The 27923-nt window shown below is 46.0% G+C and overlaps 1 long non-coding RNA gene across 3 annotated transcripts; it reads right to left on the reverse strand.

The window, feature by feature from the left end:
• On the reverse strand, window positions 1-27923 carry LOC138117482 (uncharacterized). 3 transcript variants are annotated; one of them, XR_011154660.1, is made up of 5 exons: window positions 27881-27923; window positions 19764-19914; window positions 19582-19674; window positions 3920-4044; window positions 1-3190 (listed from the first exon to the last, which is right to left on the reverse strand). It is a non-coding gene; the product is annotated as an uncharacterized lncRNA (long non-coding RNA). The 3 variants fall into 3 exon arrangements; XR_011154659.1 differs by lacking the exon at window positions 3920-4044 and having other exon boundaries at window positions 2-3190; XR_011154661.1 differs by lacking the exons at window positions 3920-4044; window positions 19764-19914 and having other exon boundaries at window positions 2-3190.

Consider the following 27923-nt stretch of genomic DNA (forward strand, 5'->3'; position numbering starts at 1 on the left):
ATGAATGATTTATTCCTCTATTACCAGTTACCTCCTTTGATTAAATATATTAGTGCCTTTTAAGTTATTTCAAGGCTACAATCATTTTAAAATTAAATGATCCTTTGAGTACCCTTTGGGAGCTGAATGCTAAACTGACAGTTCCATAATGCAAAAAAAATGGTGGTTGTGCTCATTTTATTTAATTAAACTCTACTCTTGATCAAGCAAACCAAATGGGACCATATTAACCCTGTTTTTTACTTCTAGAAAAGGAATAAAATAAAAACCAGAGATTCTGTTGTTGTGGTCAGATGTTGTCTTTATTCAGCTGACAGCTTAAACTGTCGTGTCAGGCAGCTGTAATTTCATTCAACTTCACCAAAGGTCCCCAAAAGAACATTTCTGGGTTTTACCCCGCTGCTGATCGATTACGTCCAAGTAGGAAACATTTGAAAAATTTTTCTCCCTTCAAGCTTTGCAAAAGATCTGAATTTAAATGGCACTTGTAAGGCTCTTTGGAGCCCAAGTACAACAGCAGCCCGGCTTTTGAAGAGCACACAAAAATACTTCTGGCCTGAAAGAAAGGAGTGAAGTGACAAAAAGAGGAAGATAAAAGCAATTCCAAGTCCCAAACCCACAGAATCCCCTCAGTCTTGGCCTATTCTTTAGAACTAAACCTCATTTTGCAAATCAAAGGACCAGCTGCTAAACTTGCCTTAAAAAAGAGGTAGGTCCTGAATGCAGGGCTGAGAGAGTCCAGGGGACGCCGGCGCTGCCATCAATCAGCCCCTCAGGTCCTCCTGCTCCCACCAGGAGTCTCCCCATCCCTGGACCCCCAGTCCCGGGGCTCCAATGCCCAGGGATGCTCTCCCATCACTGGATCAGTGCCTGGAAAACAAAGCTCCCGCGAGGAGGCTTCACCCTCGGGAGGTGGCTCGGTTCCAGTCAGGGCTGCACAAATGTTGTACCAAAAAAAGCCAAATGTCACCATTTAGAGACAGCAGTCGGTATCCTCACATACAGAATTAGATGTTCCCGGGAAAGGGACTAAACAAAGGAAAAAAAAAAATTCTCTTTAGACAAAACTTTTAAAAATCCCGAATTTCACCCAGAAGCCTTCGAAGTCGATTAAAAACAATCCTCAAAACATTCCCAGCTTTCACTAGTGCTTAACAACGTGTTTCCCTCTGTGAAAAGACACTTCAGATTGGATTTGCAGTTCTGCCTCGATGTTTTATTTCCCTTTGTGATCGAAGTGATCGCTGCTTTGTAAGATTTATCCTGGGCAATTAATATATCAAGCAGAGAATCGCACGAGGGATTTCCCCAAAGAGATTTTGGCAGCTCCGGGTTGCACTGGGAGCTCCTGCCCGTAGATCTCAGCCCTCTGGAAGTTATTAAACAGCACAAGGATGTCACAAAAGTAAAGTCACTCAGTTAAAAAGAACACGGCACTTTATGCACCCAAGTACGTTCCACCTGATAAAAATCTCGGCTCTCCAGCCCCAAACAACAGGTGTTGGGTGATAAAAGTCAAGACAAAAGTGCTAAAGCCTCTCACATACTTTCCCCAATTTCTACAGCAACAGAGCTGTGACAGAGGGCTCCTGACTGCTCAATTTGATGGCCAGGCAGACTTATAAAAGCTGAGTTTCCTAGGGGAAGACATAATGAAATCAATGCACTCATGAATATGGATGCCGGGCCGGGGCCATCTGTTCGCCACCAACATCTTTTCTTAAAACAAGTTTCAAATATTTCGCCAGAGAGTCTCGTATCTCTATTTCCATGGATAAAATTAGACCTTGGATTTTCAGCACCTCCGGTCATTAAGTGCTATTGTTATGGAAATGTGGGTTTTTTTCCTCCACTGATAATCAAAAGATTGAGTGATAAAACAGTCTGACAAAGTTCAGGTGGAGATTTCATCGGTCTGTGGAGGAGCTTCACAATATTGACAGTCAGGGCACGCCGTGTGTAATGTAAATATAACTTCTCTGTCCTCCCCCCGGGGAGCAAGAGCCTGGGATGTCCTGCCCTCATTTGTATCCTACACCCATCTGATTTCCTTTCGCTTTCAGGGAAAACATCAGAAGGCATTTTTATTCCGCATTCATGAGGCTGGTGCTGATTTCACGTGGGGAGCGGGCACGGGTGGAGGAGCTGCTGTTCCCGGGCTCTGCAGGGCGATGGGAGAGATCCAGGAGCTCCCGGGGTTTGCCAGGAAAGCCAGGTGGATCCTGAGCTGTGTCTGCATTCCCAAATCCTGCTCCCTCTCCCGGTGCCACGCTGTGGGGAAGCTGGGCCTGACCCAGGCAGGGCTGATCCAGCCCCAGGTGGGAATCAGAGAGCTCCTGAGTGGCAGAAGCCAAGATGTGGGAATAGAAAACCCAAACCACTGTGGGCATAGACACTCCAAACCCGGCAGAAGAGACAACTGACAGGTGATTTTATCACCACACAGATATTTTAAGGGCAGGTGCCAAGAGGAGGGGGCCAGACTCCCAGTGGTGCCCAGTGAAAAACACAAGTGGCAACGGGCACAGTGACACATGGGAAGTTCCAGCTGAATATGAAGAAAAATTCTCTGCTTTGTGGGTGGCAGAGCCCTGGAACAGGTGCCCAGATTGTGGAGTGTCCTTCCCTGGGGATACCCAAACCCACCTGGACTGATGCTGTGTGACCTGCCCTGGGTGAACCTGCTGGAGCAGGGATTGGACTCGGGGACCTCCCGAGATCCCTTCCAACCCCAGCCAGCCTGGGATTCTGGGAGTCACAAACTGTGTGGCAGCAGGAGCAGAGCTGAAGTCTCTCCTAGGAACGATCTGTCTAAAGCAGGTTGCTATCAATTACTGTGTTCAGTGTTAATTAATCAGCAGCTCTTGGTTACTCAGAGCAACCATGAAGCTGAGACAGCCCAGATGAACAGAATTCCAACTCCTCCCAAAGAAATGAGTCTAAGAATACACTCACAGGGAAGAGACTCAAAGAAATGAGTCTAAGAACACACAGGGAAGAGACTCAAAGAAATGAGTCTAAGAACACACTCACAGGGAAGAGAACTGGCTCAGAGTTCTGCTGCTGGGGTCCCACCAGCCTGGCCAAGGTCAGCACCTGCTCCAGCCCCACGGGCTCCAGCAGTCCCACATCTTGATGGCACACTTGGCTCCAAACCAGAGCAGACACATGAGGTGTCCCGTGGTGAACACTGGGGGAAAAAAAAAAAAAAACAAAACAAGAAGAAATAAATTAATTTACATTTTGAATGTTTCAATCTTACAATATTCCTCTCCATTTCAGCCTATTGATAGTATTTATGTGGCTGTTAAAAAAAAAAACAAACACCAAAACCCAAAAACTAAATGAAAAGATATGGGAGTAAAAGCACCAAAATTGAATATTATCCAGATAGGCAGGATTTTCTAAATAAACCTCAAAAGATCAATACTTGCCCAAACCTTTTGCTTTCATTGAAGTGAGGTTTTGGTCAAAAAAATGCCCCAAGTGCCTGCTGGGATCACCCAGGGACACTCAGCCCAGCCACGCTCCCACCTGGGGATGGAGAACAGCCTGGGCTCATGGCTGGGGCTCACTTCCCAAATTAATTCCTGCAGCTGATCCTAAGCATGGACAGCCTGGGCAGGTTATACCATAACAGCTTTTCCATTTGCATCCAAATTTGGGGCATTATGCTCAACCTGCTCATCCACTTCCACTCAAAGGTGCAGCTTGCTCAATTTGCATAATAACTATCTCCAGCTAATTATCCCCATTTGTTCATGGAAGCAGCCACTTTCTGTAGGGCTTAAAATTACCATAAACTGTGCACAAGATCAAGAAAACACCGATTTATCTTATTAACAGTGAAGGAGTTTGTGTGTTAATTAGCAGGGGATTACTCTGGAAATGCATTCAGATGTTCTAAGGATCAGCTCACCTGACATGAGCCCTGAGCACCTCTCAGGATCTGCAGCTCAGAGCTGATGCAGAGGAGATTTAGAAGCTCTAAGAGCAATGAGTGAGGCCAAAGAAGCACCCAGGGAGTCACCATCCTGGGAATTCCTGTTTGGAAAACAGCCACACAGTGTGGGCACTGCAAAAGTGCAGACACCTCTGGGAAGTTATTTAAATGGGAGAGCTGCAGAAAAGAGAGATAAAAGTGCTTACAGCAGTGTGTAGGTGAGCTCAGCAAGCTCCTGTGCACAAAAAAACAGGCAGTAAAATCTGTTTTCTGCATTTTTTGGATGAAATTTTGGGCCATTTTTTAATAAAGGCGCAAAACTGAGGTCCTGTCTCCTAGAGAGCTTCAGTGCCTCGCTGATATTCTCACTACTCTGCTTAGTAAGCAGCTGCTACAGCCTCCCCCTTGCAGCAGCTGTCAGAGCACTTCCCATAATATTCATGGATGCTCCATGTTTTCCAGCAGCAGGTGGTACCATTTCTGTATCTGCAAACGATCAGCATTCAAATCCAGATTTTTCTCCTTAATAGCTACTACACAGCTACAAAGTGTTATCTTTCCTACACATATTTTTAATACTCCCAGTAAAAGCTGAAGTGGGGACTTGTATTTAAGGAAAAGATGTTCCCATGAAACTTTAAGTGAGAATTTCACACTGGGAAAAGATTAGAATAATACAGACTCTCAAGTATAGAGCCATTTACTCTCAATTTTTCCTATGCCCCAGAAATAGCCTCCTTAATTTTCACTCTGGGGTTCCCAGAGGCACCCATGTGGATGCTGGGAATTGGACAAACTCCTCACACAGCTTGGAAACTTCCAGCCAAAGGAACTCAGAGGATATGAAGAACAAAAGGGAAGCAGATTGCACTGAACAGTTTTCCTTTTAAAGACCCCAAACCCTTTAAAAAGCACTGCAATGTGAAACCCAAACCAAAATAATTATTTGCTGCCTTTCCATCAAAGCCAATGTTAACATTTAATGGAAATGGGCAGTTTTCAAGCCAACACTCACGTGCTGCACTGAATTTCCACAGAAAACAGGTCCTCTATCCATCTCCTTAAAAATCCATGGAATTTGAACACAACCCCTTCCCTAGGAAAGCCATGAGACACAGAATGTGGTTCCCATAAACTGCATGGCCATAAATCTTTATTTCCTGGTGGCACAATGGATTTCATAAGACAATGGATTTAACAACTCCTTTTTTGCCAACCAGTTCCCTAATTTCTCACGAAACCCTTTCTGGGTTTAAGGCATGTCTTAAGGAACTAATTTTCCGTAGTGATCCTGAAAAGAGCTGGAGTGTAATTGCCAGGGAATTAATGGAGCCATTGTGCATATTTTTGTTCTTCATTTCCCCAAGAACAATGCAAACCTTCCAGAGAGATAATGAAGAATATCAAAGGCATCTTTTACATCAGGTGAGGCTCTCATCGCACACCAACCCCGTGCAGATAAAAATTAAATGGCAGAACCTTTATCAGCTGCTCTCCACAATTGTTTTCCACGTCAGTAAAGGAGCAAGTCAGAAATAAATAACAACACACAATGGCCAGAGGTGTTGCTGCTTTTCAGCAGTCTGCTGGAATTACTGGCCTGGCTGTATCTGAGGGCACAACACTGAGAATTATTCCTTCCCTGTCCATTGCAGGGGGTTGGAACCAGAATTCCAGAATCATTTAGGTTGGAAAACACCTTCAAGGCCATCGAGTCCCAGCTGTGCCCGATGCCCACTGTGTCCCCAGCCCAGAGCACTGAGTGCCACCTCCAGCCCTTCCTTGGGCACCTCCAGGGATGGGCACTCCAAACCTCCCTGGGCAGCCCCTTCCAGTGAAGAAATTCCTCATGTCCAACCTGAGCCTCCCCTGGCACAGCTTGAGGCCCTTTTCTCTTGTCCTGAGAGACCTGATGACTTTTGAGTCCCCTCCAGTGGGAACCATTCTGTGGTTCTGTTCACCTCCCACCTCCCTCTCCTTTCATCCCCAGCTTCCTGGAAATGGTGTCCGCTCATTCCATCCCTGCAGCACATCCTGCCCAGGCACAGACACTGCCACCATTATCATCAGTCATGATTTTCTGCTGAGGGCTCCCAAAACCACACCCCTGACAGCAACACACCCCTGCAGAGGCTCTGTTACCTTCACCACAGACCTGCTCAAACACCAGCGAGCCAAGTACAGCACCAGCTCTTTGCTTTTCATGCACAAAAGTGGCTTTTTGAAATGCAAACCAGGTCTCCATCCCATCCTCCTTGGGCAGAGTGTGTCACAGGGAGAGATGCTCACCCAGCCTGGTTTGGGGGTGACAGATGAGGTGATGCAGATTAGAAAATCCAACTATTTTCCACAAATGCACTTTCTGCAGAGAAGGCTTTCAGGCACAAGGTTGATTTTGATCTTAAAGACTAAAGAAACATCAAAGGGAAATACCTGTGGGTATACAGCAGTGCTCCTGGAACAAGCAGGGGCTCATGAATACCAACTGGTGAATATTCAGGATAAATATTGTACCCCTGTGTGCAGGTTACACTGAGAGCTCCCCTGAGCCCTGCCCTGCTGCCCCTGCAGCCCCAGGGACACCTGTGACCTCCTGTCCTTGGGTTTCAGCAGAGCTCAGGCTGCACCTGAGGTTCTGCAACCAGGTCTTGTCCCATCCCAGGGCTTCCCCCTGTGCCCACCTGGGATTTTACTGCTGAGTCCAGGATGCCCTGGGCTGCAGATGGGATTTTAGGTGGCGATGGTTTGTAAGGGCAGCACTGGGGATGTGGGACTGTGGGCAAAAGCAAGATACAGCAAAACTGATCATGAACCCAGGCTGAAACCAAAAGGACAATCATCAAAAATGGCAAATTTCCCTCACTTTCTCAGCAAAACTTGCAGAAAAAGCAAAGCTGAAAGCTGATTTTAAAGCACAGGGCTTTACACGGCTTCCCAGTAAGGATCTCCCACAGCAGACAAAATTCATTTTGATTTATCCTCTGCACTGTTGTTTTTAGCTGCAGCTAAAAACATGGGGTGTATGGTTTCTTCTAAAACTCTGCTGTTTCAGGCTAGCACTCAGCAGCTCTGAACAGCTCTTTGCAGTTGCCTTTACAGACCAGCATCATTTCTAATCTCACCCTGGGAAAACACTTGTAAATCTGCTCAATGACTCAAATTTGCAGCTTTCTCCCACTCAGTTTGCTGGATCACTGTCTCAAACAGTTTCTCTGCCCAGTCAGATTTTCAAAGCAAGTTTATAAAACGAGCATCTGTTGATAATCTAGTAAGTCTGGAAAGAAAATATTTCTATCTTCCACACAATGCTGGGAAAACCTTGAAACTTGTAAACAAGCAGGGGATGTGACAGCAGCAATTGGTCTCTGTTAACAGCAAAAATACAAAGGAAGGGAAATACAAGTGGAAAAAGTGTATCTGTGCATATTTAATATGGTTTTTGTAGCCAGGCACTTTCGTGACGTTTGACTCAGTGTTGTAATTAAAATGTTCTGTAACGGTGGTAATTACCCCATCAGGTAAGGCACAATGGATGGCAGCACAAACCTACAATAAAATTATCATTTCCAAGTTGCATTTCAATTTTTGTCCATCTTAAGCACCTCCCTCGTGCCTGGGAACAGGGATTTTTAACAGGGTCCAACATGTGACAGCGCAGCCCCAGCCTGGAATAGTGGGCTTTTTGTTATCTTTGCTTTTCCTTCTTGAAAAACTGCAGCCTTTTGAAGAAAACTAATTCTAATAGATCAAGTGATGAAATTTAATCAAATTAAACCCCACTGAGCACACCTTGATGGTGCAGAGAGTGGCCAGAGTGAGGTGAGAGGCAAAAGGTGCTCCCAGTCCTCCCACACCACAGAGCATCTCTGCCTTCAGGAGCACAAAAACTCTGGAAACTTCTGGAAACCGACCCAGAACGTCCCAAATGTCACAAAAATGACAAAGCCTCTTCCCTTTGCAAATGGTTTTGAGGCACACTGACCTTGGGGTGCTAAAATTTCCTTTTTGGGTGTTCAGACCTATATTAAACCAAAGTAACATACAGCATACGATTATTCCAGCAATTCTGAGAATTCTGGGGTTTGGAGCCTTTGCAAAGCATTCTGAGTGCTGCAGGAAGATGAATTATCTCCCATTTCTTGCATCAAACCCTGATGTCATGTCTGGAGAAACACTAAACCCTGTCAATTCTTTCCATCTTCCCAGGTTCCATCAGTCCTTTGCAAGCTCGTCCAGCAAGCAAATAACCCCTTTCACTTTGGAAAGGGGCAATAAAGATGATGGATGCTTTTTGGAGTTTATTCTTGCTGTGTCCATAAACATTCCCCTAATAGCTCATCACAGCTGACGAGGAGCTTGGCGGAGCCAACTGCTGTTGACTGAAAATATCTCTCAATTTTTTTCCCCAAGCTTGCTGTACAGAAGGAATTATTTATATTTGAATAGCACTCTCCTGTGATCAGGAAATATCTATATATTTGCCATAGTTAACGCAGGCCCCCACCACGCAGGCACTGTTAATGAGCTTTTATTAAGAAATCCTATTTTAGTCCCTTTCACTCCAGTCCCTCACTCCAGGGGGCCCAAGAGAGGCCCGAGATATTTATCTGGCAAACTTTGTTTTCCCCTACACAATAATAATTAAATCACTGAACCAAATTCAAGGCAAGAGCTGAGGAATCACTCCCGTGATTTTCTTTTTTACCCCCAGGATGCTCCCAAAGGCAGAAGAGAATCGCAGAGTGGTTTGGGTTGGAAAGGACTTTAAAGGTCATCCAGTTCCAGGCAGGGACACCTTCCACCATCCCAGGTTGCTCAGCTCTGAGTTCCTGCTCCCCTTGCTAAAGATCATTGGAATGACGCCCAATGGTTTTAACAAAGCTGCTTTTGAATAATTATTTTTTTGTTATTATTGTATTTTTTTAAATGTTAATTGTTATCTTTCTACCCTTAAAGAAAATCACACTGAAGAAAATGAGACACACCCAAATGTTGATGTTTGAGGGACACTCTGGAGGAAGAAATAAGTGCAGCCTTTTAAAATACCATAATTTATAGTGATACCTGCATTTCTGGGAGCGAAGCAAAGGTGAAAAACAGCAGCAGGACACTGAAAAACCTCTTTGAGCAACTTCCACCACAACCTGTACCTTCAGAGGGAACAGACAACAGCACAGCCTGATAAAAATGGGATCTCCCAGCTCTGCCCACTGGAATATGGAACAGGACACAGTCAGGGACCCGCCATCCCTCCTGCCCCACTCCCTCAGTGCTCCCTGGCCTTGATAGGGGACAAAATGTGCCTTTCTTGGCCATAAGTAATAATAATGTATTTAATACCTGGCACTCCCAATTTTCTCCAGCCTTTAACTATTCCTTGCCTTGCTCTGGAAGCAGGCTGAGGTAAGTAATGTGCAAGGCAAGCACACTGCTGTCACTTAGCAACCTGAAACGGGGCTTGGAACAAAGATCTTTATTTCTGGAACCATTTAATAGCGGTGCCTGAGCTGGGCTGAGGTTTTGGGGATGGCACAACCCCAGCCCCTCTTGCTGCTGCTGCTCCTCTCCAGGGCTGTCACTGTCCCTGCAGCTTTTCACCCTCACCTACACCTCCTAAACTTTATGGCAAAGAGCGTGAAGAAAATTAATAAAAGGAGGACAATTGGCATTATTTTGCGACTGTTTCAGCCAGTTGACTCCAGTGTGGCCCAAGCAGAGAGCTAAAGCAGAGAACAGCTCGCTTTATGCCCATACAGACACATCCCATGAGCTGCTCTGCCTTTACAGGCTACCTTGGAATCTCCTCCTCTCTCTGCCCTCATGGCAGTGCCCAAGGACAGGGCAAGCAGACCCCGCTGAGCACTCGGAGTGGAGGAGCCCGAGCCCAGCGCGAGGCTGCCCCGGGCAGCCCTGGCACCAGCTGTGCAGGTCCCTCCTGACCTGTCAGGCTCCTCAGCCACATCCAAAGCCCTGGGTGAAAACTGGAAATGCTCAGCACTAAATCACTGAGAGGCATGAGTGCCACCTGCCTTGGGGGACAGGGGTCCTTCCATGACCCTGCAGCGAGGCAGGAATGCCAGGCCCATCCTCCTCACCAGGTGGGAGAGCCAAGAGCCTCTGCTGATTGCACTGGATCTTCCTCTTGCCTCAGCCAGGACATGCTTAATTACTGCCAGCTTTAATTAGTGTCCCAGTCTCCCAAAGGACTTTAATTCTCTCAGATTTCACATCTCATCCCTACTCCTTCCCTGCTGCTGTGGCTGCAGCAGCTCCCGGACACCTCTGGGCTGGAGCAGAACTGAGAATTCACATCAAGTGAATGAACCTGGCTAAACTGGAAATTTGGGGGTGCTGCCTGCTCCCCACCATGGCTGAAACCTGCTTTAATGGGCAATTTAAAAGCAAGCACCCACCAGAAATTTGTCATTTATCGTGTGCTAGAAACAAATGCTGCTGCCCACTGCTCACCCTTGTCTGCTTGAATCCTCCTCATATACACGAGGGGAACTAACTTAGGTATATCCCCTGTAAACCGAAATATCTTGGTAAAAAATTAACATAGGCAGGAGAGTAAAAAATACAGAGAGAAAAATGGAAAAGGGAACTAAAGAATCCACAGCCGTTATAATGCCTAAAAAGCCAGATTTGCCTTCTGAATGCTGTTTTTTAAGGAAACACTCAGGATGACTTTTACCTCTTAAATCCCATTAACCAAACTGAGCAATTCAAAAAGCAATGACAGAATGTAAAATAAATTCTATAATATGGCAGAGCAACCCTGTGAGCCCTAACTACAAAGTGCTGCCTCTAATCAAAGCCTAATATCCTAATTCAAACTATTGTTACTATTATTACTATTATTATTGCTATGTTTCTCCTGCTGTCTTGGCAAAAACCATTTCTGCTTATGTATTTTTAACGTTTTCTTTTAAGGACAACCAAAAATGCCATATGTGATCAATGATTTATAAAAATTGAGCCTGAGTTTGTATTTAAAACCCTGTCACTGGGAAGCATCAGTTCACTGCATTTTACTAAATCACAATGAGGATGAATTTTAAGGTGAAGTTTTCCCACACAAATATCCAGATACACTTCATGGGGAGTGAAAAAAATTATGGTTGGCCTGATTTTATAATGAAACAGATTCAGTTATGAGCTACCCAAAACACAGAGCTCTGACAGCAGTGTACAGGCTTTATATGCAAGTCGAGTTAATCCTCTAAGTAGACTTCCAATTCCTGCAGGAGACGGGAATCAGGTGGCATTTGAGTTCATATGAGAGATCTGGAACTGTCTGGCTTCACTGTGAATAAAGGCAGGGAGTTTTAGGGTGAGACAGCAGAAGTGCATCGACCACCTCACTGCTGAATCCCACTGCGACACAAGGCCAGCAGCTTTGGTGATGGCCAAATCCTGCCAGCGCTGTCCTGGGAACAAGCAGGATTTCACCAGCCAGGATGGTAAAACCTGCCTGGTTTTGCCTTCACAGAACCAGTTCCCAGCCCGTCTGTTAGTGAGCCTCTGAAACCATGAGGCAGCCCAATGGAGAATGACCCTTCTTGGATGATTTCCACCATGGGCCTGTCAAGGTTTTAGCTTTGCCTGCAGTGGGACTGGAACTGGAAATTGTCCTTGTTAAACTTGGGATTCAGACAGTTTCAATTTGAAAGCCAAACAGGAAAAAGGTTCTGAGTGAAGTGCTTGGAGCAGAACCTGGAAAGAGGCACCAGAGCACGACAAGGCAACCACCAACCAAAGCTGGAGCACGGCCCAAACGAGCAAAGTTATTGTCAGAAACATTAACAAGCCATGTCCAAATGCCATTTTCTTTATGCAATCACAATTTATTAGTGGGGTTTTACACATCAGATGGGCAGAGATTGTGCCACCCTTGGAGGTGCAGTGCTGTGCCACACGTCTGGGTGACCGAGCACAAGGAGAGCTTTCCTTGGAATCAGCATTGATCACACAACGGAGCAGTTTTAAATGCACAGCAGGAAGCACTTTCCCTTACAGCAACATTAGTCAGGCCATGTGCAAGTTGTCTTCAGTGAGATTTTCATTAAATAAGATGCAAGCCTTTTGGAAATCAATAGGAGCCCTTCCATTGACTTTGGTGGGCGTCATACGAGGCTCGTGCTGCTGCCGCACCGAAACTGAGGGAAATGGACTCTCATCAAGCCAATTTAAATTGCTTAAATTAATTTGCCACACCTTAACTATGAATATCTGCAAAGAACTCTACTCCTTCCTGTCCTCTTTAAACCCTGTACGCATTTTCCTCGGTTAAAATGTGTAAAACCCTTGACAGGCTCAGCCAAATCCCAAGCTGGCAACACCCTACAGGTTCACCCATGGTCTCCTGGCACCACTGTTCAAAAACTCCCTGAACATAATGTCTGAAAGAAATCACAGGTCAAAAATTAGACAGCTTACAATTTATCCTTACCTCCTATTCACTTTTGCCCTTCAAAAGAACTCAGCCCTAGGGAGCTGACAAATAAAGATAAATTACCCCTCTGCAGCGTTCTCTCTAACTAAGCCATTGTAGTGATTAAATGAACCTTAGAAGCCAAATTCAGCTTTGATAGCTGAAATTGGGGGGAATTTTTTGCCTTTTTACAAACACAAAGCTTGCAGCTTCCTGGGAGGAAGGGCTGAATTCAAGAAATTTCCTGGGTTAGCATTTTGGGGCAGTTATGTGTTCATCTTAACGGGCTCGGTGACGTGTGGTAGGTGCTGAGGTAATTTATGGACACATCTCTAAATGTCATTATGTGGAATCATATCTGGCAGTGTCCAAGGCCAGGTTGGACAGGGCTTGGAACAACCTGGGATAGTGGGAGATGTCCCTGACCACAGGAGGGGGTGAAATGGGATGGGGTTTGGGTTTCTTCCAACCCCAACCATTTTGGGATTCTTTGATCTATAAAAGCCCATTGAGGCCTCCCCCTCTCCAAGGCAAAGCCTCTTCCAGGGATGGGACCTGTCACAGCAGAAAGGACACCAACACAGCATGGCATTGATTCCTCTTCCTCATTGCTCAAAAAGAAAACCTGAAGAACAACTGAAGACACAAAAAAAAAAAAGAGAGTTCAAAGGAAAACTGAAAAATGCCCAAGCCAGTTTAGCAGGAAGACCAAGAGATGGCTTGATTATATGGGCTTGATTATTTTTAGGGGAAAAAAACCTCACTGGAGGGTTCTCCAGTCTCACATTGGAAGTTGCAAGGGCAGTAAATGTCTGGATGCTGGAAGAATTCAAATGAGAATGTCCAAGTGAACTCAATCAGCACAGACAACACCAAGCTGAGCAGCAGTGACTCCACCATCACCGGTGTGTTGGAATCAAGCCTGGATACCTCTAATTTTGGACCTGTCATTTCTCGACAAGAAATGCATTTCTATTCACAGGTATCTAAAATGAAAGCAGGAGAAGGCAGTATGCAATTATACACACCTAATACATGTATTATATACATATATTATATTGCATACATACAACAGACAATATTATACAGAATATAGAGGAAAGAATAAAAAAAATTCTACACCTGTGTGCTTCATTTAGAAGGAATTGCAGTGAAATGTAGTAAAACAAGGGGGGTTCTTGTCCTCCAGAAAACCTGAATTTTATCTGAGCAGAGCAAAATAGATGCTGCACTTACAGTTTGAGGTTTGATACAAGACAAGTCTCACTATCCTCCTTTTTAGTCTGAATTCTGTTGTGCTCAAGAGATCAAGATGCATAGAGAAAAATATATTAAAAAAGAGGATATTAACCCACACACACTTTTGCCCCTTCCAATAACTCTAAGAACTCATTAGGTGAGCTCTGCTGCACTGGTAATTAGGTTCAGAGTTGGTGTCACTGTTGTAATGGGTTATTGATTGCTGAAGTTCTCAAAGAACTTCATGGTTCTGGGAGTTTGGGAAAAAAAAACCCAAACCCCATGAAATGAGTGCTAGCCTTGCTAAATTTGATTTTCATTACATATTACAAGTCTTGTTACACTTCCCAACCCAAAGCTTTCATTTTTCCCCAGCAACAGTTTTATTTTAAGCTTTCCTTCCCCAGACATCTCTGTTGGCCATTTGGGCTGGGGATTAGATTTTTCACCTGTCCCAGGATTATTGGGAAGAGCTATTTTTTATTTTCTCAGGGTTTTTTAAGAGACAGCACATGCCTGGGGAAGCAAAAATAGGCTGTGGGATGGTGTCAGTTGCCAGAGCCCCAGTGGTGTTCTGCACACTGAGACCACCCTGTTTATACCATGTCTGTAGATGTGATCTATAAATATGTCCATATATATCTGTGTGTACATATACATATATATGTTTATATATGTCCCCAGAAGCCACATCTACACGACTTTTAAATCCCTCCAGGGATGGGGATTCTACCCCTGCCATGGGCAGCCCCTCCCAATAACCCTTTCAGTGAAGGAATTTCCCCAATATCCACCCTGAGCCTCCCCTGGCCCAGCCTGAGGCCGTTCCCTCTCCTCCTGTCCCTGTTCCCTGGGAGCAGAGCCCGACCCCCCCGGCTGCCCCCTCCTGTCAGGGACTTGTGCAGAGCCACAAGGTCCCCCCGGAGCCTCCTTTGCTCCAGGCTGAGCCCCTTTCCCAGCTCCCTCAGGAGTTCTCCAGCCCCTTCCCAGCTCCATTCCCTTCCCTGGCCATGCTCCAGACCCTCAGGGTCCTTCCCATGAGGGGCCCAAACCTAATCCCAGGATTAAAGGTGTGCCCTCAGTGCCCAGCACAGGGGGAATCTCCCAATTTCCCACCAACCCAACCCTTGCCATTGCTCCTGAAAGCAAATGCCCATCCCAGGGACCTCCTGCACCAGGAATGGGCCTGTGGGCCGCTCCAGAGTGCCCATCAATCTCTGCCCACCACAGTGCACAGGCTTTACTGCAGATTGCACCGGTGCCAAGTGATCCCTACATTTAATTAATGCATTATAAATTGCCAGGTAATTGTTCTGTGCATTTTCCAGCTCACAGCTCTGTCACTGTTGAAACCCTGTGAGAGCTTGATCCAGACATGAAGAGGGGAAGATGACGCCACAGTGCCCTTCAGGCCTGGAAGAAGATGCTGCAAGATGCAGTAATCAATTAAATGCTGAAGGAAGACTGGAATAATCACAATTACAGGGAACAGAATCCCCAACAAAACTGCAGAGCTGCTCCAGCAGCCTGCAATGGACACTTTTCATCCAGCATGGTGAGGAGAGAGACAGGAGCTGCTTGGGAAGGGAGAGGTTCCTCCGTGAGGGAAGGGATTGGCGTTCCCACTGCAACAATTCCAAACTGCTTCATTCTAATTGCATTCCAACAGCGATGCCAAAGCTGCTGCCAAGGCAGTAACAAGAGAAGGGCAGAGGCAGTTTGGGACCAGAACCTGCCCGGCCAGGAAGCGCCAGCCTCGGGCAGGGGGTAACTGTGCATTAAGCAAATTGCACTTTGTTATTCTGTTCTTTTTTATCAGCTTAATGGAAAAGCCAAAGGGCTCTTTGCTCTTTAACACTGCCGTGGCTAGTGCTGTGTTTTAAAATGCTATGTAATTAAATCAGGATGCACATTTAACCTCCCAGTCTGAGCTGGGCCCAAACTGGTGGGACACAGGCAGGTATGGTGTCCCAGCCATCCCAGTGGATCATTCCCTTCTCCCAGCCCTCCTGCAGCAGGAACCAGCAGGGCAGCACTGGGTGCTCGCTGGAATCCTGCAGAAACCTGAGCTGGAAGAAGGTTGAAGCCACATCAGCCTTTTGATTCTGTGATTGAGAACAGCAGCTCGGTGTGTCCACAGGGACAGGCAGCTCCTGGCCACAGCTGCCCTGCCCCAGGCTGAGGGGAAGACATGAACCATAAACCTGGTTCCAAGGCTTACCCCGGCAGATCTGCATGACCACAAAACCAGAATTTTCTTTTTAAAGCACAAGCTCATAACAACCAGGCTGTGCTTTCATAGCCAGGCCAGAAACAGGGCAATAAATCCTTCTCCTAGTTTGTTCCCTCCATTTTAAACTAAAAGAGGAGAATATTAGATGGGATATTGGGAAGAACTCCTCCCCTGTGAGGGTGGGGAGGCCCTGGCACAGGATGCCCAGAGCAGCTGGGGCTGCCCCTGGATCCCTGGCAGTGCCCAAGGCCAGGTTGGATGGGGCTTGGAGCAGACTGGGACAGTGGAAGGTGTCCCTGCCCATGGCAGGGGGTGGAATGAGATGATCTTTAAGGTCATTTCCAACCCAAACCACTCTGTGACTCTCCAAATATTTTATTCCAAACAAAAGATTTTATACATTTCCTGCAATGCTAAAAAGATCCTGAAGTCATGGATCTTCTCTAGAAACATCTACTTGCAAGAAGTCAGAACTCCCTTCTCTGAAGTTATCCAGGTAAGTATTTAAGAACTAAGATTTAAAACACTCATTTACATTTGTTAATTCAGGGTTGTTCAAACTATTATGAGAATTTCAAAGAGGAGTAAGAATTGAACAGCTTAAGAGCATCCTTCGAAAACAGAGATATTACTTGCCTGCAGAATTTTCTTCCCCTAATCAGCCCACACAGAAGAGTTGTCATTTCTATCTAGTTCACTAGCAGATATGCTTTCATTATTAAATATTAAATCAGAGAGAACAGAGATTCAATTCAAAAACATATAGTTCAATCTGCCAAATTGCTACTTCCATGAGTTATATTGTGAACATATTTTGATAAAAAGGGGGTTATTTAAAGATGCAACCAAGTCTGGTGATAAATGAGACCCTGTTTCAGTTCATGCCTGCAAGTTTTAACTCCATAAATATAAATCTACATGGTGCCTTTTCCTTTTCTCTTTTAACTCTTTCTTGTTTTTATTTTTGCCTTCTAGATAGATGTTTGCAATAAGAGACAGTGTTTATTGTACTTAGAAATTTTAATATAAAAACCACAGAGGAAGCAGCTATCTGGAGGAACAGAGCAACACAGAAAAAAAGAAATTATTGTAAATCTGTTACTAAGTAGGACTAAGCAAATAACTCATTGTGAATAACTCACTCAAGAAACGGAGCCTCTTTCTATGCTCACAATCTAATTATAAACAATTTACTAACAAGCTGTGATTTCCTTGTTTTCCTGTCTGTTATTTGACTTAGCTCAGTAACTTCATTCTTGTAAAAGCAACAGCTCCAGCATCGGACTGGGAGAGTCTTCCAAGGAAACCAACGTTTCGTGGTTTAATTTGAGCAGCAAACCCCAGTGTTACTGCCCAAATCCCACCCCTCCTGCTGAGACAGGGGCTTGGAGCAGCCTGGGACAGTGGGAGGTGTCCCTGCCATGGCAGGGGTGGCACTGGATGGGCTTTAAGGTCCCTTCCCACCCGAACCAGTCTGGGATTATCGAATTCCAAGTGCCCAGCCAGATGTGGCACAGCCCAACACAAACCATCCAGTCCTTGTGCACAGGGCACCTTGCTGGGCAAAAATAGGGAATGTGGGGAGCCTGAGCCCAACAGTCCCATAGGATTGGTGCTGACAGGGCTGGGCACCCCACAGGGCACCCGCAGGGCCTGGCTGGAGGGAAACTGCACCTGCTTTTCTGCAGGATTTACAGTTCTCTCCATGAAACTAATAACCCTCACCCCAATAAAAGGGCATTTAACTTTTGGTTTTACGGGGACTTTTTATGTGCGTTATTGCAATCCAATTTAATTCACTCCCTGCTAGTTGAACTGGCACTCATTTCGGGCTGAAGTGATAACACATAATAGCCCCTTTCAACTGAATTGCTGAATAAAAGTCCAAATCAGGCCCTGTTAGAGCAGCTTTCCCTCTGGATGGTGCTCCATGGCCAAAGGAGAGCATCCCCACTCAGCCCTCAGCAACGTCAGTAAACTCCAAATTGGGAGGTTCATTTCACAAGTTCATCACCAGAATGAAAATGTCCATTTCTCGTAATATTTAACTGCCATCACCACCCTGTGACTTCCAGCTACACTGAACACAAAAACTGAAGTTGCAAACATCTTCTCTTAATTGGCCAATGCGCTGATCATTTAATTTTAACTCCAGTGCAGAAGTTAAAAGAGGCATCTCTAATGATTCCAGTTTATGTCAATAAACTGCATCAAAACAGTCTACCCAGGAAACCCATAAATCTCTACTATGGGTCCATTTGCTATTATACAGAAAAAAATGACATGTTAATAAAACATTTATGGCAAAAGGAATTAATTCTGCTTTAATTCCACATTTACCAAAATTTCTGGTTTCCAAAGCTCCAACTCAAGAGTACAGGAGCATTTAATTCTGCTTTGCAGAAAGGAAAGGAATGGGAAAAGTGTTGCAAGAATAAATCCAGTGGGGATGGAAGATGAGAAGTTATCAGGAACTGGCAGAGGGACAGGCACAGATCCTGGGAACATGAAGATGGGCTGCTGACAGAGCTCATGCTCCCAACGCACAGGAGGTGTGCTCTGCTCTCTTCCCTGCTGCTACTTTGCTCCTTAGCAATCACCAAATTAACACTGTCTAAAAAAGAGAACTTCTACTTAAAAAGCCAACCCCAAAATTATTAGTAATGATTAATCCTATTGCAATAGCAGCAATGCCATATTCCAATATCCTTCTACCTCTGTGCCCCCAACCCCTCTCTTCTTCCTCAACCTTGGCAGAGCCCTGACCTGCAGCAGCCTCTGCCCCCTTTTTAAAGGGAAGTGTTCCCTGTGGGAAGACTCCATCCAGGACAGAACCTCTGACAGATGTGGATCCATTAACAATCCCTGGAATTACACTGAAAATTCATGTGACAGCTCTCAGTAATCCACAACTGGGATTGCCTGGGCAGCTGGATAAAGGCACATTAAGCACTCCAGGCCCTTCCCCTGCCTCACATATCATAATTCCCATTGCCCTGTGCTCATTTCCGTGGAGCAGCCGATCCTTATCCTCACACACAGCTTCATCCTCCTTAAGGAGCTCAGTCTGTCCTCACTCCCTGTCTGGGGAGCACGGATCAGTGAGGGTTGGGATTGTTCAGCCTGAAGAAGAGAAGGATCCAGGGAGAGCTCAGAGCCCCTTCCAGTGCCCAAAGGGGCTCCAAGAGAGCTGGAGAGGGACTGGGGGCAAGGGATGGAGGGCCAGGACACAGGGAATGGCTTCCCACAGATGGGATATTGGCATGCAAAACAGTCCAACCCGGCTTTCCAATTCAGGTGCAAACACCTCTGGAGAAGAAAGGGAATGCAGACACCTTGTAATAAGGGAAAAAAGCCTCCCCACAACCCCACTGACAGCAGAGGCTGCACTTGCTCTGCTCACCCATGGAATGGGCTGGATCCTGCTCCCAGACTGCAGATCACTTGTGGCAGAGCACAAAGAAGAGGCTGCATCTCATGCCTGAGAGTCCTTCAGCTGCTTCCCTGACAGACCCAAATAGATAGAAACATATCAGCTGCAAAGCTGATGAATAGCCCCACACATGTGCAGGAAAAGCTGGAAAACTCTTGACTTAACGATGCCACAGGTCAAAAACAAGCACTATTTAACGTGCCTGCTTTGAGACCATTTCTCAGTAAAGCATTAAGTTATCACATAAAACCCACAAGCAAAGAGGATTTGCAAAGATCATAAAATGGAATATTCCTGACCTGAGCCATTATTCGATTTTCTGTGTTAGTAAGGAGAGCCCCTGAGTGCGCAGCCATAAAAAAAAAGAGTGGAAGTCAGCAAACAGTCGAGAGCTGCGGAGAAAAAAAGAAAAACAGTCAATAAAAATATTCACTGGGGTCACAGGGATGGTAGAAAAAGCCTTTGAGCGAGCTCCCTGCACCTGTAAGCAGCTTCTTGAGGAGGGAGCTGTGGAGGAAGCGCCATATGGAGGGAATCCAGTCAGGAAAAGCCGGCGCCATCGGAAGCAAAGCTGGGTAAACACCATCATATGCTGGGAGTTCAGCTAAGGTAAGGCAGGCTTAGAGGTCAACCTGGAGGGCACAAATTGGGGGCTGTAAATGATGCTGGGAGATCACAGCAAGGGGAGATTTGGAGAAGCCTGTGGGAGTTAATCTGCTGCAGATGGCTCGGGTGCTGCAGCGCTGGAGGAGCTCCGGAGCTGAACCGCTGGCAGCATCTCTGGAGTGGGATCCCGGTGGGAAGCTCACCTGGAAGCAGCCAGCACCTGGAACAGGGCTCAACACGGCCCTGCAGTCATTGGGAAAATCATCTGGCATCCAGGGAAAAACCCAGCCAAGCAGCAGCAGGCCTGCCAGGGTACTGCTACTCGCTTTACGCTTCTCTGGCTGTTGGCAAATTAACCAGATTGGGCTCATTCTTAGCAGATTAAACTTTATTTGCTGTTTTCCTTCCAGCCCCCCCTCCCCTCCCTGCAGGGCTTGTGTTTTTGCAGAACTGGGACTGCCCAGTGATGGGAACATCAGCACCCAGATCTCAAAGGGATGCAACACCACTGACACCCATCCCAGAGCCTCTGCCTGCACAGACCAAAGCATTCCCATTTTTCCCAGTCACAGCTGAAAACTGTGTGCACATCCAGAAACTGCTAAATATTTATCCTGAGCCTGCAGTATTCCACCATACAAACAGTGCCCAGAGCTGCACTGGGCAGCCAAAGGTAAACAGCCAGGCTAAGCACAGGGAAAAGGAGGTTTTTTATTTCAATTTCTTCACTTTAAGTATTTCAGCTGCATTCCCAGTGCCCGAGATGTAGATCTCCGTGGGTATTGACATTAGCTCTTGTTTGCAGAGCTAGTAGCAAAGGGCAGCAGATCTGCTCTGGAAGCACTGGGAGCAGCTCACAGGATCTAAGCAGTTACAAAGCAGCAGAAAATAGGAAAAAGATGTAGAAAACATAATCGAGATATTGGGAATTCAAACAAGTCAGCACAGTCTGGGAGAGAGTAAAAAGACTTTAAAAAAATCTTAATGGGAGAAAAATTAAGTAATGGTCACTTAATTCCTTAACATCAACATTTCCAGCTTTAATTAGGATCCAGGGAAATCAAATGTTAGAAGCCCATCTGCTTCCAGGCTCCAGAAAGATGAAAACCTTCAAAAATGCCATAAAAAGAGAAACTCCCAGGCTGGCAGCATTTTATTGAGTTCCTCCCCATAGATTTCAGCAGATGCCACTACTGCAAGGATAAAGTGGGTCTGAAAACTCACTGTGCAGGAAGTTGGGTTAACTTGTTTAACAATTTAACACATCAGGGAAGAGGGATAATTTATTAGAGATGGCATCCCTGCTCTCCATAAACACAGCACTGGAATGATGGTGGTGCCACAGGGACACCCTGCTGGGAGCAGGAGCTGTTTAATCACAGAGTTATCCTAAAACGGAGCATTTCCATCCCTGGAAGTGTTCAAAGCCAGGCTGGAGCAGCCTGGGACAGTGGAAGGTGTCCCCACCCATGGCAGGGGGTGGAACTGGATGGGCTTTAAAGGTCCTTTCCAACCCAAACCCTTCTGGGATTCTGTGAAAAACACACATTTAAAGCTTTTTGCAGTGGAAGAAAGAAGTTTCAAAGCACTACCTGGCTATGCCCCAGAGGCTGATCCCCACCTTTTCCTGAAACCAAATTTAATTAAATTCTGAAATCCTGAGACTGAAGCTAATCCTGTGTTTTGCTAAGTCCCAAGATACGATTTTCAAAGGATGCAGCACCGGGAATATATTTCTTCTTTTTTTTCTTATTAATTCTATTTTAATTCATTACTTTCACATGAAAAGAATGAGAAACCACCCACTTTCATTCAATATTATACCTTTTTCCATATTTCACTGTTTAAACACTCCCAGCAGTGTGTTGTGATTGAAAAGGAAGTGAAATGTCAGTTTTAGCCAATCTTGTGTTCAATCTACCACAGAAAGCCTGGCCTCATTTGTGTGAGATGGAAGCTCAGCCTGCAATTCCAGGCATTTATCCCGAGCATTTCACAGCTGCCCTGTGTCTCTCCACAGCCCCACACACACCAGCCCAGCACTCCCAGAGCAGCAGCTGGATCAGCCACTGGAAAACACTGAATGTTACACCTTGCTGCTGGTTTATGGGCTCTGTGGGAATCACCTGGGTTGACTCTTTTTCCTTATGGAATTCAAAGTGGTTTGGGTTGGAAGGGACTCTTAAAGACCCTCACATGGCACCTCCTGGCACAGGCCAGGCCAGCCAGTGACCATTCCAGCATCCCATCTGCCCCCTGTGGAATACAGGCTGCCTCTGGTGGGGACAGTCATCTGTAGAGCTAAATACTGCTGCAAATATTAACAGTTCTGCTCCAAGGATGAGGCTCTTGGCTTCTCTTCTCCAAGGAAAACCCTGGGAAGAAGGCAGATCCAGGAACAGTGTCCTCAGGAACCCTGGCAAACACCCACAGCACACACAGGCCAAAGGAGAGGGTGGCAGCAGTGCCAAACTTCCCATCAGGAATGCACATCCTGTTAACTTTTCTCCCAATATGCTGCACTTGCTGAAGATTTATTGGAATTCTACATTTTCTCCAGAGCAGCCATTCTTCAACTGGCACTCCGAAAAAATTACAGGAAAATTTAAGGTGACTTAGAGCTCCACATGACTTATGCTTTCATATTTCCCTTCAAACACCAGAAAAATCACCTTTCCCAAGGCTGAAAGCCTCTGTGCTCAGCAAACACCCTGCTGAGAGAGGCTGGTGCTTCCCAGGGAATTCCCAGAGGCAGGCATGGATCGTCCCAGGCACCCAGGGCTGTGCCAGGGCTAAGGAGCACTTGCCATCAGGGCAAGGCTTGTTCAGTTAAACACCACACTTGGATTGGCTGTAGGGATGATTTGTTAAAAATCAGATTCTTCAGTCCCAGTTCCTAACTATTGATGTGTTCCCTGACTCTGCTCCCTAACAGCTGAGTTAGCCACACTCCACAGAGCATCCTGGAGGAAACTGCTAAGTTTGAACTTCCTGCTTCCTCATATATCAGAGGGAGTTTTTCTCTGTTTTTTTCTTTTTAAACTGGATTTAATTAAATATTGAGTAAAGTGCCACCGCCATCCATCGTGTGCTTTCGAAGGAGAAGTTCAGGGATGCACAATTATTTTGTTCGCTGAGACAAGGAAGAGTCAATATTTAATGTGCCATGAAGGATTTATAAAGAATATATCTTGCAGGAGAAACAAATACGAGGAGACATCTTTATCTCTCTGGGTTGATTCAGTGTCCATCTTTGCAGATTTCAACTTCTTTAATTATGTAGAGAGAACAGAAGGAGCTGAAGGAACGTCAAGGCTCTGGATGAAAATGTTGTGCCAGGACAAATTCCAAACTCCAAAACTGTCACACGGACCATGAAGGAAGTGAAGGAGTTAAGGCAGAGGAATTGTGACAAATTGGGTGTGAACCCTGTGGTTAAATGATAACATCACAGGAGAATGGGAAAGGAAGGGTTGGGTTTCTCAGTGCAAGGGAAATTCAATCTGCTCAGAACCATGACCAGAATGGAGGTTAACAAGTACTATTTAATTATATATAGAGATATTAAAAGTGTTTTTATAATAAAACACATATATATGTTATTATATATTATATAATAATTATATTTGTATAATATAATATATATTATATTTTACAACAAAATATAATAAACCAGCTGTGTGGTTATATAGGGGGAATTAAGGTAAATCTGTAACTCACTCAAGGGGCTCTAAATACATCCCAGGTTGGGAGAGGACAATTTGAGAGATTTACAGCAGAGCCTTGTGAGGGAGTTCTGCTGCAGGTTCTCCACTCACCTCTTGTGATTACACAATAAACTCCAAGATTAAAGAGCAGTTCCATGGGTGCTAAGGAATCATGCTCACCTTCACATTTCTCCTGATTTTCCCTCCCTTTGAACACACAGAAATAAATGAGAAGAAATACCCTTTACACTTTTAGCCCGTTTCTCAGGGGTTTGGCAGTGCTGGAAAACCTTTCTGGGAATCTGACCAAAATTCCTGACCAAAAAGTCTTTGTCCATCAAAAAATTCCCCATAACCAGATCAGTAGGATCTGCTCTGGATGGAGAGCAAACAGTTCTGCTCTGATGAGAGAGCTGAATCAGCATCATTAAACTGTCAGGAGAAACCCTCTATGCTAATAAATACATTGCAATTGCAAGGCTCAAAACTGCAAATCAAGAGTACCTGGTGCCCAAGGGGACACGTGGAAGTGGGACAGACTCAAGGCCAAAAACATTCTTTCCAGCTGACCACGTGCTGGAATAAACCTGCAATGTCCAGGAGGAGCAGCCAGAACACAGCACATAAGGAAAATCATGGAATGGTTTGGACTGGGAGGAACATTCAAGCCCCTCCAGTGCCACCCCTGCCATGGGCAGGGACACCTTCCACTGTCCCAGGCTGCTCCAAGCCCCAGTGTCCAGCCTGGCCTTGGGCACTGCCAGGGATCCAGGGGCAGCCCCAGCTGCTCTGGGCACCCTGTGCCAGGGCCTGCCCACCCTCCCAGGGAAGAATCTTTTTCTAACATCTCACCTAAACCTGAAGCCATTCCCTGTGTCCTGTCCCTCCATCCCTTGTCCCAAGTTCTTCTCCAGCTTTCCTGGAGCCCCTTTAGGGACTGGAAAGAGCTCTAAAGTCTCCCCAGAGCTTTCTCTTTTTAAATATTATTATTATTATTGCTGTGAGAAAAAAATCAGCCCAGCTCTGAGCCTTGTCATGGCATGGAAAGGCATTTGCAGGGCATTACCCAGAGCTGCATCCTCACAGAGGCAGGAGGGCTGATGGGGCTGCATTCTGCTCTCCATTCTCATTGTCTATTAAAAAACTGGATTTTTCTTTTTTTTTTTTTTGACTAAGCCTAGAAACACAGAACCTCCAGCATGGCACAGTAATAGCTTTGACTCTGTCTTTATATAGGTCACATTGGGAGGCAGGCACGCTCCGCTCCGTATGCCAGGGAAAAATAGCACTTTTTGACACACTACAACAACTTCTGAGGGGAAGAATGGCAGAGCAGCCCCTCCTCCCCGCTCCCATCAGCCTGAGGCACCGATCCCAGAGCAGCTGCCAGAGGGAAACCCCATTTCTTGAGAGCAACACTTCTTTCTTGTACTATTTATGGAGGTAACCACCTCCGAGAGGCAGCTTTGTAAAAGCGTAACCAAACCCACCAGCTGAGCACAGGAACCACTCACCAGCCTACAGAATAGGCTTGAGCTGCATTTGATTCCTGCTCCTTCCCCTCAACCACTCAAAATAATCCAAGTTCTCTGTTGCCCACGGAGAGAGGGTCAGGAAGGTGTTGCAGGGGTGTGTGACGGGGGCCCAGGTGCTTTGTGAGTGGGAACCCCACGTTTTCCCAGGATAACACATGAGCATTCCTGCTAATGAGAAGGCAGGACACCACCCAGGGCTGGGCACATTCACACCCCTCCAGTGCCCTGCTAAATTAGGGATCCCAGTTATACACTGCTCACTGAATTTTAAATGTCCTTTTTTCTGCCAAGTAGTTTAAACTCATTTAAAGGAACCTTCTTATGAGTGCAGAAATCAAATGTGATCTGCTCAGCCTCCAGTCACACCAGGGGAAAGCTATTTCAGGTGACTCTATACTTGGGTATACCTCGAGTTTAGATGATCACAACCTTACCCTTCACTTGGTGAAGCCTGGATGAGATAATGAAACCCAGACTCAGAACAAACCAAATCTCCCCCAAAATGCTCCGAAGCCCAGCACAGCAAGCATGAGTTTCACAGTGCTCAGGACAAAACTGCAGTCACCAGAATTCCACTTATATATGTATTAAAAATTAATGTAACACCTACAGACCAGTCCTGGCTCTGCTATCTCAGACATTTCAAATCATTCCATGGGACTTCCTGCAGGCAGCTCGTGGCTTTTGGGAGGGAAAAGTGGGAAAAGAGCTGACACTTCCAGGGATGTGTCCTCCCAGCCTCTCTGGGAAGCTGTTCCAATCCTCCATGCTTCTCCTGTTTCGGCCACACTGTGCTCCAATGACATTTTAAGAGCAGCACAGCACCACAGTGATTTATTGCCCAAGACTTCACTAATGGTTAAACTTCTTATAAGCCATAATATGGCAGATCCCGAGCCCCAGTGAAATTATCAGCTCCAAAAGCAATGACTAAGCTTGTGAATAATTTAGACACGGAAAATCAATCAATTCTGTCCCACGTAATCACGCTCAGACCTCAGCTGGCAGCACCAGGACCTGTTCATTGCTGCTCCAAGTCACCCATCACTGGAGCCCCAGCAGCCAAAAGCAGTTCATTAATTTTCCTGGCATTTACTAGATACTTTCTAGAGCAGACCTGGAGCACTACCACAGGAGAACATTCTTGGACCTCCCAAAAACCATACAGACTTGGGTTTTTAATGATCCCTTGCCTTGCATTTTATATCAGCAGGGTTGCAGGCTCCAGGATTCCACTGCCTCTGGCATTCCTGGTTCCCAAAGAGGGGAGGAAGCCCTGCTCCCTCTGAGGAGCTTTCAGCCTGGAAGCTTTTCACGTTCCCTGTGGTTCTGTGCAGCACCCAGCTGAGTGGGAACATTTCAGTTCTCGGTTTTCACTGGCAGCAGGTCCTGGGGAGGGGGTGCCCTGTCACCAAGCACTCATGCACAGGGAGGAGCCAGCTGGACCACACACAAATAAACCCTAAAAAGGGTTTCTGTCGCGCTGCACTCCTGGCTGGCATAAGAGACTTGCCCATGAAAGGAAAGCTGGACAAAGGAAGCACAAGGGGCCTCAGCAAATCGCTCAAAGTCTCACTGGGAGACTGGAGAAGAGCTGCAAGCCAAGCCCAGCTCAGCACCCAGGAGCAGCCCTTGCTCTGCTCCTCCTGGCCCCAGGAGCAAGCCTTGGACCATCCAAGACATCTGTCCCTGTCTCCAGTTACCATCCAAGGGATTTCAAGGCATGGGAACTCGCATTGCCCAGACCAAACTATGTCTCCTGCTGGGCACAGGGAAGGAAGGACACAAAACTCAACAAAAATGTAGCTTTTTAGGCTGAAACCATAATGTCTGAGCATTCCCTGAGTGCTCTAGGGAAAAGCAGAGCTATCTGAACTACACAGGGCTGTCGGTCGGAGGAGATTCCTCTGCTCCCAGCCTGCACCTCAGCACTGCTGATAAGGGATCTATTTCCATATCGTGGGAGAATATCAATATCTGTCCTTCACCAAAAAAAAAAAAAAAAGTGAATGATAACTCTTTGCCTGATGCCTGCATGATGAATTGGCGACCAAAAAGCCCTTTGAGAAGAAGGATTGGCCTCAAGTGGGCCATTAATATCAGAGCATTGCAGCTGTATCAAATGTTACAATATTTAAATGAATACAATATTTTTCTACTTAACCAAAATGATTCTGTTCACACAAAGCACAGATGAGGCTGCACAGAAATTCTTAGGGACAGCCCAGCCAGGCAAGGCACAACCCCTCTGCTCCCCAGGGCAGGGGGGACACACAGAGCAGAGCACACGTACCTGCAACACAGGGCATTCCTCTGAAATTCCACTTGGGCTCTTAAAGCCCCTTCAAAGAGTTATTAAAGCAGAAAATTGTAATGATCTGACAGTGTTACAGCACAATAACCCTTCATTTGCATGAAATCCTCAGTAATAACGTACTTATCTTCCAGCATATAAATGCACAGGTCCCTATAAAGTTCTGCATGGCAGCACAAGTTTGATAACACTGGGTTATCTACGGCTCCTTGACACCCACTGGAGGGAGGGGTGGGAGCTCTATGGATGTCTGGAGCACATTATTAATAGCACAACAATTCAGAAGCTGCAAGGAGCACAGCAGATTCCCTGTAGCTATTTTTAATGTCTTTCTAGGCATCCCCCTCACTGCCAGCAAAAAGACAAACTTGTTTTACTTATTATCAGCAAGATCCCTCCGTGAAATCACAGCGACCTTCACTGCTCCAAGCCTTACCTGAAGTGCACCAGCAGCTCCCTGCTCCTCAGAGGCAGCACCC

The sequence above is a fragment of the Aphelocoma coerulescens genome, chromosome 12, assembly GCF_041296385.1.
Source record: "Aphelocoma coerulescens isolate FSJ_1873_10779 chromosome 12, UR_Acoe_1.0, whole genome shotgun sequence".
Classification (NCBI taxonomy): domain Eukaryota; kingdom Metazoa; phylum Chordata; class Aves; order Passeriformes; family Corvidae; genus Aphelocoma; species Aphelocoma coerulescens.